Source organism: Esox lucius, chromosome 6 (genome assembly GCF_011004845.1).
Source record: "Esox lucius isolate fEsoLuc1 chromosome 6, fEsoLuc1.pri, whole genome shotgun sequence".
Taxonomy (NCBI): Eukaryota; Metazoa; Chordata; class Actinopteri; order Esociformes; family Esocidae; genus Esox; species Esox lucius.
Genome location: NC_047574.1, coordinates 25,677,534 through 25,689,899, shown reverse-complemented (window position 1 = coordinate 25,689,899; position 12,366 = coordinate 25,677,534).

The following is a 12,366-nucleotide window of genomic DNA, read 5'->3' as shown; positions in this document are numbered from 1 at the left end:
TCTAGGCTCAGAAACGTTATGTTGCAATAAATTGAAGTCAGCTAAGTACCTGAATGTACCCATGACCCTGATGGTACGCATATTCCAGGACGACAATGCTAGGATTCATCAGGCTCAAATTGTGCAAGAGTGGTTCAGAGAGCATGAGGAACCATTTTCACACATTAATTGGCCAAAACAGAGTCCTTACTTTTGCCACATTGAATGTTTTTGGGATGTGCTGGAGAAGACTTCATGGAGTGGTTAGATTCTCCGGTCCTCAAAAATGTATGCAATAAATGCTGTGATGTTGCATAAGGTTGTCAAAACAATGCCACAGTGAATGCGCACTGTAATCAAATCTTAAGGCAGTCCAACAAAATATTGCTATTTTTTGGGGCCAGGCAGTGTAACTAGACTGCTCCAAACAATTAAGGTAACATGTAATCATCACAGTATAACACCAAGTCAATTAAACTTCAGGGATATCAATCTGTCCAGTTAGGAATTATAAGAGAGTGTGAATCAATGTCACCTGTTTTGGTGCAAATGAGAGTGACAACAGGTGCACTGGGGAGGCAACAGCAAGACAACCCCCAGAAAGGGAACTGTTTTGTAGGTGGTGGCCACAGACAATTGCTCTCTCCTTATCCTTACTGACTGATTCTTCTCTAGTTTTGCGTTTTGCTAGTGTCCTTGTTACTACTGGTAGCATGAGGCGGTACCTGCAGCCCATTCAGGTTGCACAGGTAGTCCAGCTTCTCGTGGATGGCACATCCATACATGCATACATTGCAAGAAGGTTTGCTGTGTCTCCCAGTACAGTCTTAAAAGCATGGAGGAGATATCAGGAGATGGGCCATTACAAAAGGAGAGCTGAAGAAGGCCGTAGAAGGCCATCAACCCAGCAGCACGACAAGTATCTGCTCCTTTGTGTGAGGAGGAACAGGAGGAGCACTGCCAAAGCCCTACAAAATGAGCTCCAGCGGGATACTTGTGAAACAGACTCCACGAGGGTGGCATGAGGGCCCAACGTCCTTTAGTGGGACCATCACCAAGCAGCTCGATTGGCATTCCAGAGAACACCAGAATTGGCAGGTCTGCCATTGGCGCCCCATTCTCTTCACAGATGAGACCAGGTTCACACTGAGCACATGCGACACATATGAAAGAGTCTGGAGATGTCGTGGTTAACGTTATGCTGCCTGCAACATTATCCAGCATGACCAGTTTGGTGGTGGGTCAGTAATAGTCTGGGGAGGCATATCCTTGGAGGGTCACACAGACCTCCATGTGCTAGCCAATTGTACCCTGACTGCTGTTAGGTACTGGGATGAAATCCTCATCGTCAGACCTTACGCTGGTGCAGTAGGCCCTCGGTGGGCCCTGGATTATAAAATAATATATACAAATATTTCGCTGTTGAATGCATATAGGGGAAACACTAAATATGGCTACAAATCTTGTCAACATTATTATATATACAGTTGGACACTAACAGGATGGACATTTTGAGCTAACGTTAGCTTTTAGCCTTCCTGTGTTAATATATTGGCTAGCATGACCTTGAATGCTTCATGACAATTTAAAATATTATGTTTTGAAATAATTACATTTGATTGATCTCTTCTATATTTAGGCCCAACAGGGTGAACACATTATGTTCAAACACATCAAAATCCCTTAATAAAAACATCAAAATCTGATAGTAAATAGAAAATCACTCAGCATACCATATTTGAATTTCCCTCCACTGATGTGATGTCACCTCATGAGAGTGATGTCATTGGGAAATATGATTTTTTTTCTTAAAGGGATCAACAGGGTGGACAGTGGTCACCGGGGACAATCATAAAACCTTATTTCTTTAGTACAAAATGTTAACATATATTTTGACCTGAATTGTAATGAAATATTTGGAAATATACAGTGGATATAAAAACTCTACACACCCCTGTTAAAAAGCCAGGTTTTTGTGATGTAAAAGAATGAATCATGTCAGAACTTTTTCCACTTTTAATATGACCTATAATGTGAACACTTCTTCGAAGGGGAAACATTTAAAATAAAAGCCTTACAATGGACCCGTGTACAATAATATACTCATATACTTCACAGTGCATCTGTTTATTCACTCACAACGGTGTGGCTGACACCACAGTAATCTGATCGCCGGTGACGACGAGAGAACCTATAGTGAGTAGGTCTCAGGTCTCACAGCGTGGTGCCAAAACAACAATCTATCTAGTTTTGGCACCAGAACATGGGAGCGGGGGGGGACTCCCCCAACCATATTGACAGGGCTGGAGTGGAGTGGGTAGAGAGATTTACATTTCTGTGTCCACATCACCAGTGAACAAACACAGCCCACACACAGTAAGGCATTTGTGAAGAAAGCCGTCTCTCTTGCCTTAGGAAGCTGAAAGAATTTGGCGTGGGTTCTTGGATCCTCGAGAAGTTCTGCAGCTGCACTGTTGAGAGCATCTTGACAGGCAGCTTCACCCCCTGGTGTGCGTGGCAACTGCAACGCCCTCAACTGCGAGGCACCTCTGAGGGTGTTGTGAATAGCTGAGATCGTCATCTGGGCCAAGCTCCCTGTCATCCAAGACCTCCACACGACAGTGTCACGAGAAATCCCTAAACATAGTCAATTAGCCCAGCCACCCACAGAATATTCTTAAAACTACTGCATGTCATGTGGTATCAGTGCCTCCAGTTTGTAACCGAAAGAACCCTGTACAGCATCTACCCAATAAACATAAGACTAACAAACAAGACTCTTATATGATTATCAAATGGTTACCTTGCTATGTGCTTTCGTCTACCTTTTTGGTGTCTTTAGGACTATGTATATACCCAGGACTCTAACCGCCCACAAACACATACCTAGACGTCAACACACTTACAAACATACATGACAAAAACATCTGTATTTTTGGAATAAGGCCCATAAGTATCTCACCATTTGACTAAACCTGTTATTAATAAAGCAATATGACAAATACAACCTTGATTTGATTTGGATTTGGAAACAGCAGAATGGAGGATTTTACGCAATAGAAAGTTTGCAATGCCCTGTCCACCTTTGACATTTAAAGAGGTCATCATCTTAATGCATGCTGGACATATTTCCATTTAGACTGCTTTATTTGTACTTCAGTCTGGTATATCATCATTTCGATTTCAAGTCATGGCTGTAATCATGTGCACACAGCGCAGAATTCGAGAAGCTAAAATTCTCATCCGGCAAGATGAGAACTTAGTTGTTTAGATCAAAGCCTGACTCCCTAGAGATGGGATTATGTAATATTGGAATAGCTTAAGAGTCGCATATTCATCATACATCTGAGAAGTCCCAACTTGAAAACAAATCATTGGTTTAAAATAAGAGTGACAACTGATTCCATTCAATTAAAACTGAGCAGATCATCTCGCTCCTCAAACGAGCTCCTACCCACCTGAAGCTTCTTTTAATTGTAGGTAATATTGCAGTGAGGCCACTTAAACAAATTGAACATTTCTTTTTTCCAAGGGCCTTGGTCATTTGAATGCAGTGATCATAATAACCTGTCCTTGTTTAAAATGATAAATGTGCTTCTAACGTTATTACTTTCACATTCTAGTGAACTTGTGGCACAAACTCATGATATAATAAAATACACAGCCAAAGACAGTGATGTTTCTAGAACATTTTACATAGGGTGGCAGATAGAGTATTTTACTTGGACACATTGTTTATATTATTCTGCCAAGTGCAGAAGCAGAAATCAATGCATCCTGAAAATGAATGCCTTATATTGCTTGAAATAATACACAAAAACTAAATATAGTCTACTGAGGTTATAGAGTAGCAATTTAATATACTAACACATTTTGTATTACAACTGTTAATTACATATGACAACACATTCCATTTTGTTGATGCTATATAGATGTCCAGTGTTGTCTAATTTAGAATTATTCTAGATAAACATTAACTTTCTCCACAGATGAAATTAGCCATTCAATTACCCATAGCAAGCTACATCAACATTGGTCAATGCCCCTTTGCTAGCTATCAGGACAAGTATTACATGACAATGATGGCAAGCTACTTCATCTGCAATTTTGCTAACTCACAAACTTTACCAATAATATTGACGCCTGCATTACATTAGCTAGTAGACAATATCAGACATCTAAACTATAATGGGACTGAACCATTTTATGGGTAAGGGGGGGACTCAAAGGTATTGGAACGGGTTACCATTGAGATTAACAACAAAAGTAGAAAAAATATAATACAAAAATGTAATATGAATATATTATAGCAGACACTCCTGACACCTGGGGTGGTGAGTGGGGGGGTAAGGCCTTTTTGTAGGATGGCAGCTGCCACCCCTTTCCACCGAGTGGTTTTGCCAGTGGCCAAAGACTAAACAAAAGACCACCATTTGTATGTTCTCCAATGTTATCCAAAGTAAATACAGCCCACAGACAGGACAAAGAGTGCCAGGTGCTAGCTTTTTTAATGAGTATAAACCAGTGGGTATAAGCATATAACATCAGTATGGCTGAGCCAAGTTATGAGTTGTGGCTGGATGGGTTGTTACGTTACTAAAAAGACCACCCGCTTATCTCTGAGCATGGCATTATACCTGCAGACAGACGACTGGAAACGCACAATAGGATGCCTAGCTATGTCATTTAATACACTAGAGAACCACTTTCAGGTCTCATGGCCATAAGGTGAACAAATGTTGAATGCTGACACTTCAGATATGGAACAAAAGTCATGTTTTAAGACTGAAAGCAATTTAGAAGAAAACAACAATCTGGTGGTCCACACACCATACTTTTACGAATACATTACAAATTCATACAGGTTAATTATTTGGGTCTTATACACTGATCAGCCATAACATTATCACCACTGAGAGGTGAAGTGAATAACACTGATTATCTTGTTATCGTGGCACCTGTCAGTGGGTGTGATATATTAGGCAGCAAGTGAACATTCTGTCCTCGAAGTTGATGTGTTAGAAGCAGGAAAAATGGGCAAGCATAAGCATCTGAGCAACTTTGACAATGACCAAATTGTGATGGCTAGACGACTGGGTCAGAACATCTCCAAAACTGCAGCCCTTGTGGGGTGGTCCCAGTCTGCAGTGGTCAGTACCTATCAAAAGTGGTCCAAGGAAGGAAAAGCGGTGAACCGGCACAAGGCTCATTGATGCACGTGGGGAGCGAAGGCTGGCCTGTGTGGTCTGATCCAACAGACGAGCTACTATAGCTGAATAAGTTAATGTTGGTACTGATAGAAAGATGTCAGAACACACAGTGCAGTTTGTTGCATATGGGGCTGCGTCGCTGCAGACCAGTCACGGTGACCATTGTTAACGCCTCATGGCAGCGGTATTCCCTGATGTCATTGGCCTCTTTCAGCAGGATAATGCGCCCTGCCATAAAGCAAAAATGGTTCAGGAATGGTTTGAGGAACACAACAACGAGTTCAAGGTGTTAACTTGGCCTCCAAATTCTCCAGATCACATTCCAATCGAGCATCTGTGGGATGTGCTGGACAATCCATGGAGGCCCCAACTCGCAGCTTACAGGTCTTAAAGGATCTGCTGATAATGTCTTGGTCCAGATACCGCAGCACACCTTCAGAGGTCTAGTGGAATCCATGTCTCAACGGGTCAGGACTGTTTTGGTGGCATAAGGGGGACCTACACAATATTAGGCCGGTGGTCATAATGTTATGGCTGTTCGGTGTATGATAGGTAAAAATACACATTATCTCAACACAGATCAGTAATTTCATGCTCTCGACAAATATGACAGAATGTTGTCCTACATTTTACCCAGTCTATTGACAAAGGTATTAATCCCCACTAAACGGAATGTATTGTAATTTAACGTCTCCTGAAGTTGACATATTTCTATAACTTATTAATCAGCAAATCTCAAATAATAGCAGGGCTTTTCAATTTATATGACTATGTAGCCTCATTTTATTGTACTTAGGATTTATAGCATAATTTCAAAAAGATTTTGTTAAACACAAGACAATATGGTTGGCTTGGCTGGTCCATCGATTTAGGCCGCTGCGTGATTCAGATCTGACTCAGTGCTCTTTCAACAAAAACGTTCTCCTCTGTCTAAACCTACTGTCATTATCAATAAATCATAAATGTTGATTATATATATATATATATATATATATATATATATATATATATATATATATATGTATATGTATATGTACATATATACTGCATTTTAAAAAAGAGATATACAGTGGGGAGAACAAGTATTTTATATGTGTTCAATGCAGAGGGGCTTCTAATCTAATCTATTCTATTCTATTGCATGACATAACTATTTGATCACCTACCAACCAGTAAGAATTCCGGCTCTCACAGACCTGTTAGTTTTTTTTTAAGAAGCCCTCCTGTTCTCCACTCATTACCTGTATTAACTGCACCTGTTTGAACTAGTTACCTGTATAAAAGACACCTGTCCACACACTCAATCAAACAGACTCCAACCTCTCCACAATGGCTAAGACCAGAGAGCTGTGTAAGGACATCAGGGATAAAATTGTAGACCTGCACAAGGCTGGGATGGGCTACAGGACAATAGGCAAGCAGCTTGGTGAGAAGGCAACAACTGTTGGCGCAATTCTTAGAAAAATGGAAGAAGTTCAAGATGACGGTCTACACCAGGGGTGTCAAACCGGTTCCACGGAGGGCCGAGTGTCTGCAGGTCTTTGGGTTTTCCTTTAAATTGGTTCCCAGGTCAGACCTGAACATCCAGGTGGGGGTAGAAATTAACCAATTAGTGAACTAATTAATCAATCAGGTACAAGGTGAGAGTGAAAACCTGCAGACACTCGGCCCTCCGTGGAACCGGTTTGACACCTGTGGTCTACACACTGCATACACAGTAGATATTAGCTGCATACTCGTACTGTATGCAGATGGGGAAGGCTGGAAAGTAGGTGCATTTTTAACTGAATAGAACTCATCCATAAAGATAGACCAAATGAAAACAGGTGAAGTAGAGATGGATGGGGGAGACCGTGTTGCTCATTCAGTTTACTGGGGCTTGTGATTGATGAGTCCCAAGCCTGGAGCAGTGCGCTCAATCCTCCCTGCCCCTGCCTTCCCAGTTAGAGAACACAGACAGGCCACGCTAAACATATAAATGATCACCTTGCCACACACACCACTACTTCTTGACTTGCTACATGCTGCTTTTGATGGAGAAAGAAAACATTAATAATTGTAGTAATCACACTATGTTTTCAGTGAATGGCAGGAAGGAAAGGGCAAACCAAGCATCTGTTGTTATGTCTTTGTTTTAGAAAGCTCTAAAGGCCTCAGACTAAAGAGGGCCGCTACAGAGCCCAACCCGCCCCCCCCCCAGCCTGCCTCCCATCGCGGTACAGCAACAGACATGCTCGGCTGAAATGACAGAGTGGGAGCCTTGTGGCTTGTCAAGATGGTAATAATGTCAGCAAATGTCGGTCGGTGGCTGTTAGCTCTCGGATCAGTCTCCATTTCATGTATGTGATTGGAATGCATGTTCTGTTCACACAGCGACTGCATAAACAGGACTGAATCTACAGCCGTCTGAAAAACAAATGGGCTGCACATTGTTCATCAACTCAAGGGCAGGGTCTGGTCATGTGACCTGAATGGTAACAATGTACACAGCATCAAAACCCAGCCTTCTCTTGATTCAAGAATGAGTTGAAGCAGACATTTGTATTTTGTTCAGGTTGACGTTTGATTACTTAACAATGCAGAATATGAAAAGAAGAATAGGGACATAATAGTGCATTACTTTGGATTCTGTACTCTGCTTCTGTCTATGGAAATTTATCCTGAAGAGATATGTATTCCGAATCCTGATGGTTGGGGTACTTTGTCCAGTTGCCTCCCCCAAGCGAACAAGTAGTATGCTGCATCACATGTTAATATAATGCTGTGGATGAATTTTTAGACAAGTTAGCGTTGAATAATGCATGTCACCCATTGAATACAGTCAATTTGATAAGCCACTGTGTGGGTTGCACCACTGTCTTATTAAGCAGAACTCCATAACCCGCGGCTTTGCTCTTCCCACATGAAAAATGTATATGTAATACATTTTGCAGTATTCCTATAGTTTTAATAGAGCAGGCGTACCTATTATACAGTACTACAGTATCCTATAATTTATTACATAGATGGACATTAAGTACTGGGGTTTTTGGTTGTAAACTGTAATAATATATAATGTTTTGCTTATCAATCAATTCATCAATCAATCACATTTATTTTATAAAGCTTTACATCAACAATTGTCACAAAGTGCTTTTACAAACATCCAACCAGAAACCACAAAGAGCAAGCAACAACAGAAATTGATTCACAGTGGCCAGAAGAAACTCCTCTAAAGAGTAGAGAGGGACCAGGCTCTGAGGGGAGGCCAGTCCTCATCTGGCTGTGCCAGGTGAACATTTTAAGAGTATCAATTGTAATAATTAATAAATGCATCTGGGCTGTGGCAAGTGTCCAGAGCTGTCAATAATGTAGCATAAAACCTCCGGCTGAGGAAGGCTATATTACAGTGGGGAGAACAAGTATTTGATACACTGCCGATTTTGCAGGTTTTCCTACTTACAAAGTATGTAGAAGTCTGTAATTTTTATCATAGGTACACTTCAACTGTGAGTGACGGAATCTAAAACAAAATCCAGAAAATCACATTGTGTGATTTTTAAGTAATTAAATTCCATTTTATTGCGTGACATACGTATTTGATACATCAGAAAAGCAGAACTTAATATTTGGTACAGAAACCTTTGTTTGCAATTACAGAGATCATACGTTTCCTGTAGTTCTTGACCAGGTTTGCACACACTGCAGCAGGGATTTTGGCACACTCCTCCATACAGACCTTCTCCAGATCCTTCAGGTTTCAGGGCTGTTGCTGGGCAATACGGACTTTCAGCTCCCTCCAAAGTTTTTCTATTGGGTTCAGGTCTGGAGACTGGCTAGGCCACTGCTGGACCTTGAGATGCTTCTTACGGAGCCACTCCTTAATTGCCCTGGCTGTGTGTTTCGGGTCGTTGTCATGCTGGAAGACCCAGCCACGACCCATCTTCAATGTTCTTAATGAGGGAAGGAGGTTGTTGGCCAAGATCTTGCGATACATGGCCCCATCCATCCTCCCCTCAATACGGTGCAGTCGTCCTGTCCCCTTTGCAGAAAAGCATCCCCAAAGAATGATGTTTCCACCTCCATGCTTCATGGTTGGGATGGTGTTCTTGGGGTTGTACTCATCCTTCATCTTCCTCCAAACACGGTGATTGGAGTTTAGACCAAAAAGCTACATTTTTGTCTCATCAGACCACATGGCCTTCTCCCATTCCTCCTCTGGATCATCCAGATGGTCATTGGCAAACTTCAGACAAGCCTGGACATGCAATGGCTTGAGCAGGGGGACCTTGCGTGTGCTGCAGGACTTTAATCCACGACAGCGTAGTGTGTTATTAATGGTTTTCTGTGAGACTGTGGTCCCAGCTCCCTTCAGGTCATTGACCAGGTCCTGCCGTGTAGTTCTGGGCTGATCCCTCACCTTCCTCATGATCATTGATGCCCCACGAGATGAGATCTTGCATGGAGCCCCAGATCGAGGAAGATTGACCGTCATCTTGAACTTCTTCCATTTTCTAATAATTGCGCCAACAGTTGTTGCCTTCTCACCAAGCTGCTTGCCTATTGTCCTGTAGCCCATCCCAGCCTTGTGCAGGTCTACAATTCTATCCCTGATGTCCTTACACAGCTCTCTGGTCTTGGCCATTGTGGAGAGGTTGGAGTCTGTTTGATTGAATGTGTGGACAGGTGCAGTTAATACAGGTAATGAGTGGAGAATAGGAGGGCTTCTTAAAAAAAAACTAACAGGTCTGTGAGAGACGGAATTCTTACTGGTTGGTAGGTGATCAAATACTAATGTCATGCAATAAAATGAAAACTAATTATTTAAAAATCATACAATGTGATTTTCTGGATTATTGTTTTAGATTCCGTTTCTCACAGTTGACGTGTACCTATGATCAAAATTACAGACCTCTACATGCTTTGTAAATAGGAAAACCTGCAAAATCGGCAGTGTATGAAATACTTGTTCTCCCCACTGTACTTGGTTGAATAGATTAGAACCCCCTCTGCATTGAACACATTCTGTACTGCATTTACACTGATAAGCCAAGACATTATGACATACTGATTAACTCCTAACAAGGGCACATGGCAAGTTCTGGGTAGATAAGATAGTAAGCAAACAATCAATTATTGTAGTCAACATGTTGGATGCAGGAGAAATGGGCAGGAGTAAAGACCTGAGTGACTTTGACGAGGGCCAAATTGCTATGGCCAAATGACTGGGTTAGAGCATCTCTGGAACGGCAAGGTTGTGGGTGACAGTGGTCCAAGGAGGGACAAACCACAAACTGGCAACAGGGTGTTGAGCGTACAAGACTCCTTGATGTGAGAGGGCAACGAAGGCTATCCTAACTGGTCCCAACTGACAGATGGTCTACTGTGGCACAGTCACAGAATATGTTAATGATGGTTACAGGAGGAATGTGTCACAACACACAGTACATCACACCCTGTTTGTATGGAGCTGCATAGCGGCAGACTGGTCAGAGTGCCCAGGATGATCCCTGTCCACTATCCAAAGCGCCTATTATGGGCATGCAAGTGTTGGAACTGGACCTTGGGGCAGTGGAAGAAGCTTGGTCATCTGGTCCGTTGCTTGCCGTTTTCTTTAACTTCACGTGAACAGCCATATACATGTGCAGCGCTTACCTGGGGAAGTGATGGCACCAGAATGCACTGTGGGAAGACCATGGCCGATGGAGGGGGTGTGTTGCACTGGGCAATAAGAGCTCTGGGCTCTTATGTCTGGAAATGGCCCTGCATGGTTTGATGGTGTTCCTGTGTATATCCATGTATCACTGATTATCAACAACAAAGGTAGTGTTAAATCAGTAGACACTAATAACTACATATGCAGCTAAGATTGGTCATAATTCCCTATGAGGCACCAGACCCAGAAGCAGACTCACTTTAACTGAAGGGTCAATCTGTAATTACAGAATATGTAGCAACAGTGTTGTGGTGTTCTCCGTGACTCATGCATGATCTCCGCTTCACGGATACACTTGATTCCAGCTCCCATTTTTTTATTGGAGCCTCATCTCACAGTCAAAAGCATTTTGGTCTGCTGCTCTGATCCTCTGCAGGCCACGGTGTGACAGAACAGCCCAAAACAGTTAGGAGTCAGTGTGATCTGACGGGAAACTCTGCATGGCGTGATTAGGGCGAACAGTGTGTAGACAGTAACACTGTGTGTATGTGATGCGACCCAACTCTGATTGTTCATTACAGCCTGATTAGGCACAGTGCCAGTATTGTTCATAAAATAGCATTGCCCTATCCATGATGTCCCAGTTGGAACATGTATGTCTGGCCCATCAAGAGAGAAGGCTGGATGAATAAATAATTCAGAGAGGAGAGCAAGTGGGTTGAGTCATCACTGTTCAATGCCTCTTTAGTGGGCTCTTGTACATTGATACATCACTTGCACATTAATTAACATTTGTGGCTTTCATGGAAACCCGAGAGCAAACCCTTTAAACATAATTTAACATGGTAAGGCAGAGGCCTTTTAAATTCCTACTTATGGTGTATTATGACTGGCTTAATCTCGGCCATCTTCAATTTGCCCCTTAAGATGATCATATTGAATTTTCGGTGAAACATCCGAGTGGAGCTTTCAGTGACAAACCTGTATCGTCATCTTGTTTGGAAAAAATTATGTTTTGTTTTGTCCTCTGAGTGTATGTGTTTGCGTGTGTGTGTTGGTGTGTGCATATGCACACTAACGTTCAAAGTTTAGGAATCACTTAGAAATTAGGGACGCAACTGTACACGGTATGTTATCAAGGGGGCTCCTGAGGGCTGACAAACTTTACTTCACATCAATGTTTCAAAATGTGGCAATTGCAGGGACCCCAAGCCCCTCCCCCTTAAACAACCAATGGACAATTTGCAATGACATCACAGCAGAAGACCTCCCTAAAGGCACCCCACAGGATATCTGCAGGTTTCAGGAAGATAACTTTGAGATGGTTTAAGACTTTTTAATGCAACTACGAATTCAGTTGAAGACCAAATTCACAAAAACACCTCATGCAAAAGAATACATAAGGACACCAATTCGACTGAAGTATCCACTGTTGTAAGATCAATAGGCCTAGTGATAACAATAACGTGGCTGTAGTGTTGCCAGGTGCGTAAGTTTCCTGCCCGATTGGGCTATTTTTAATGACAGTGTGCAGGCAAAAAT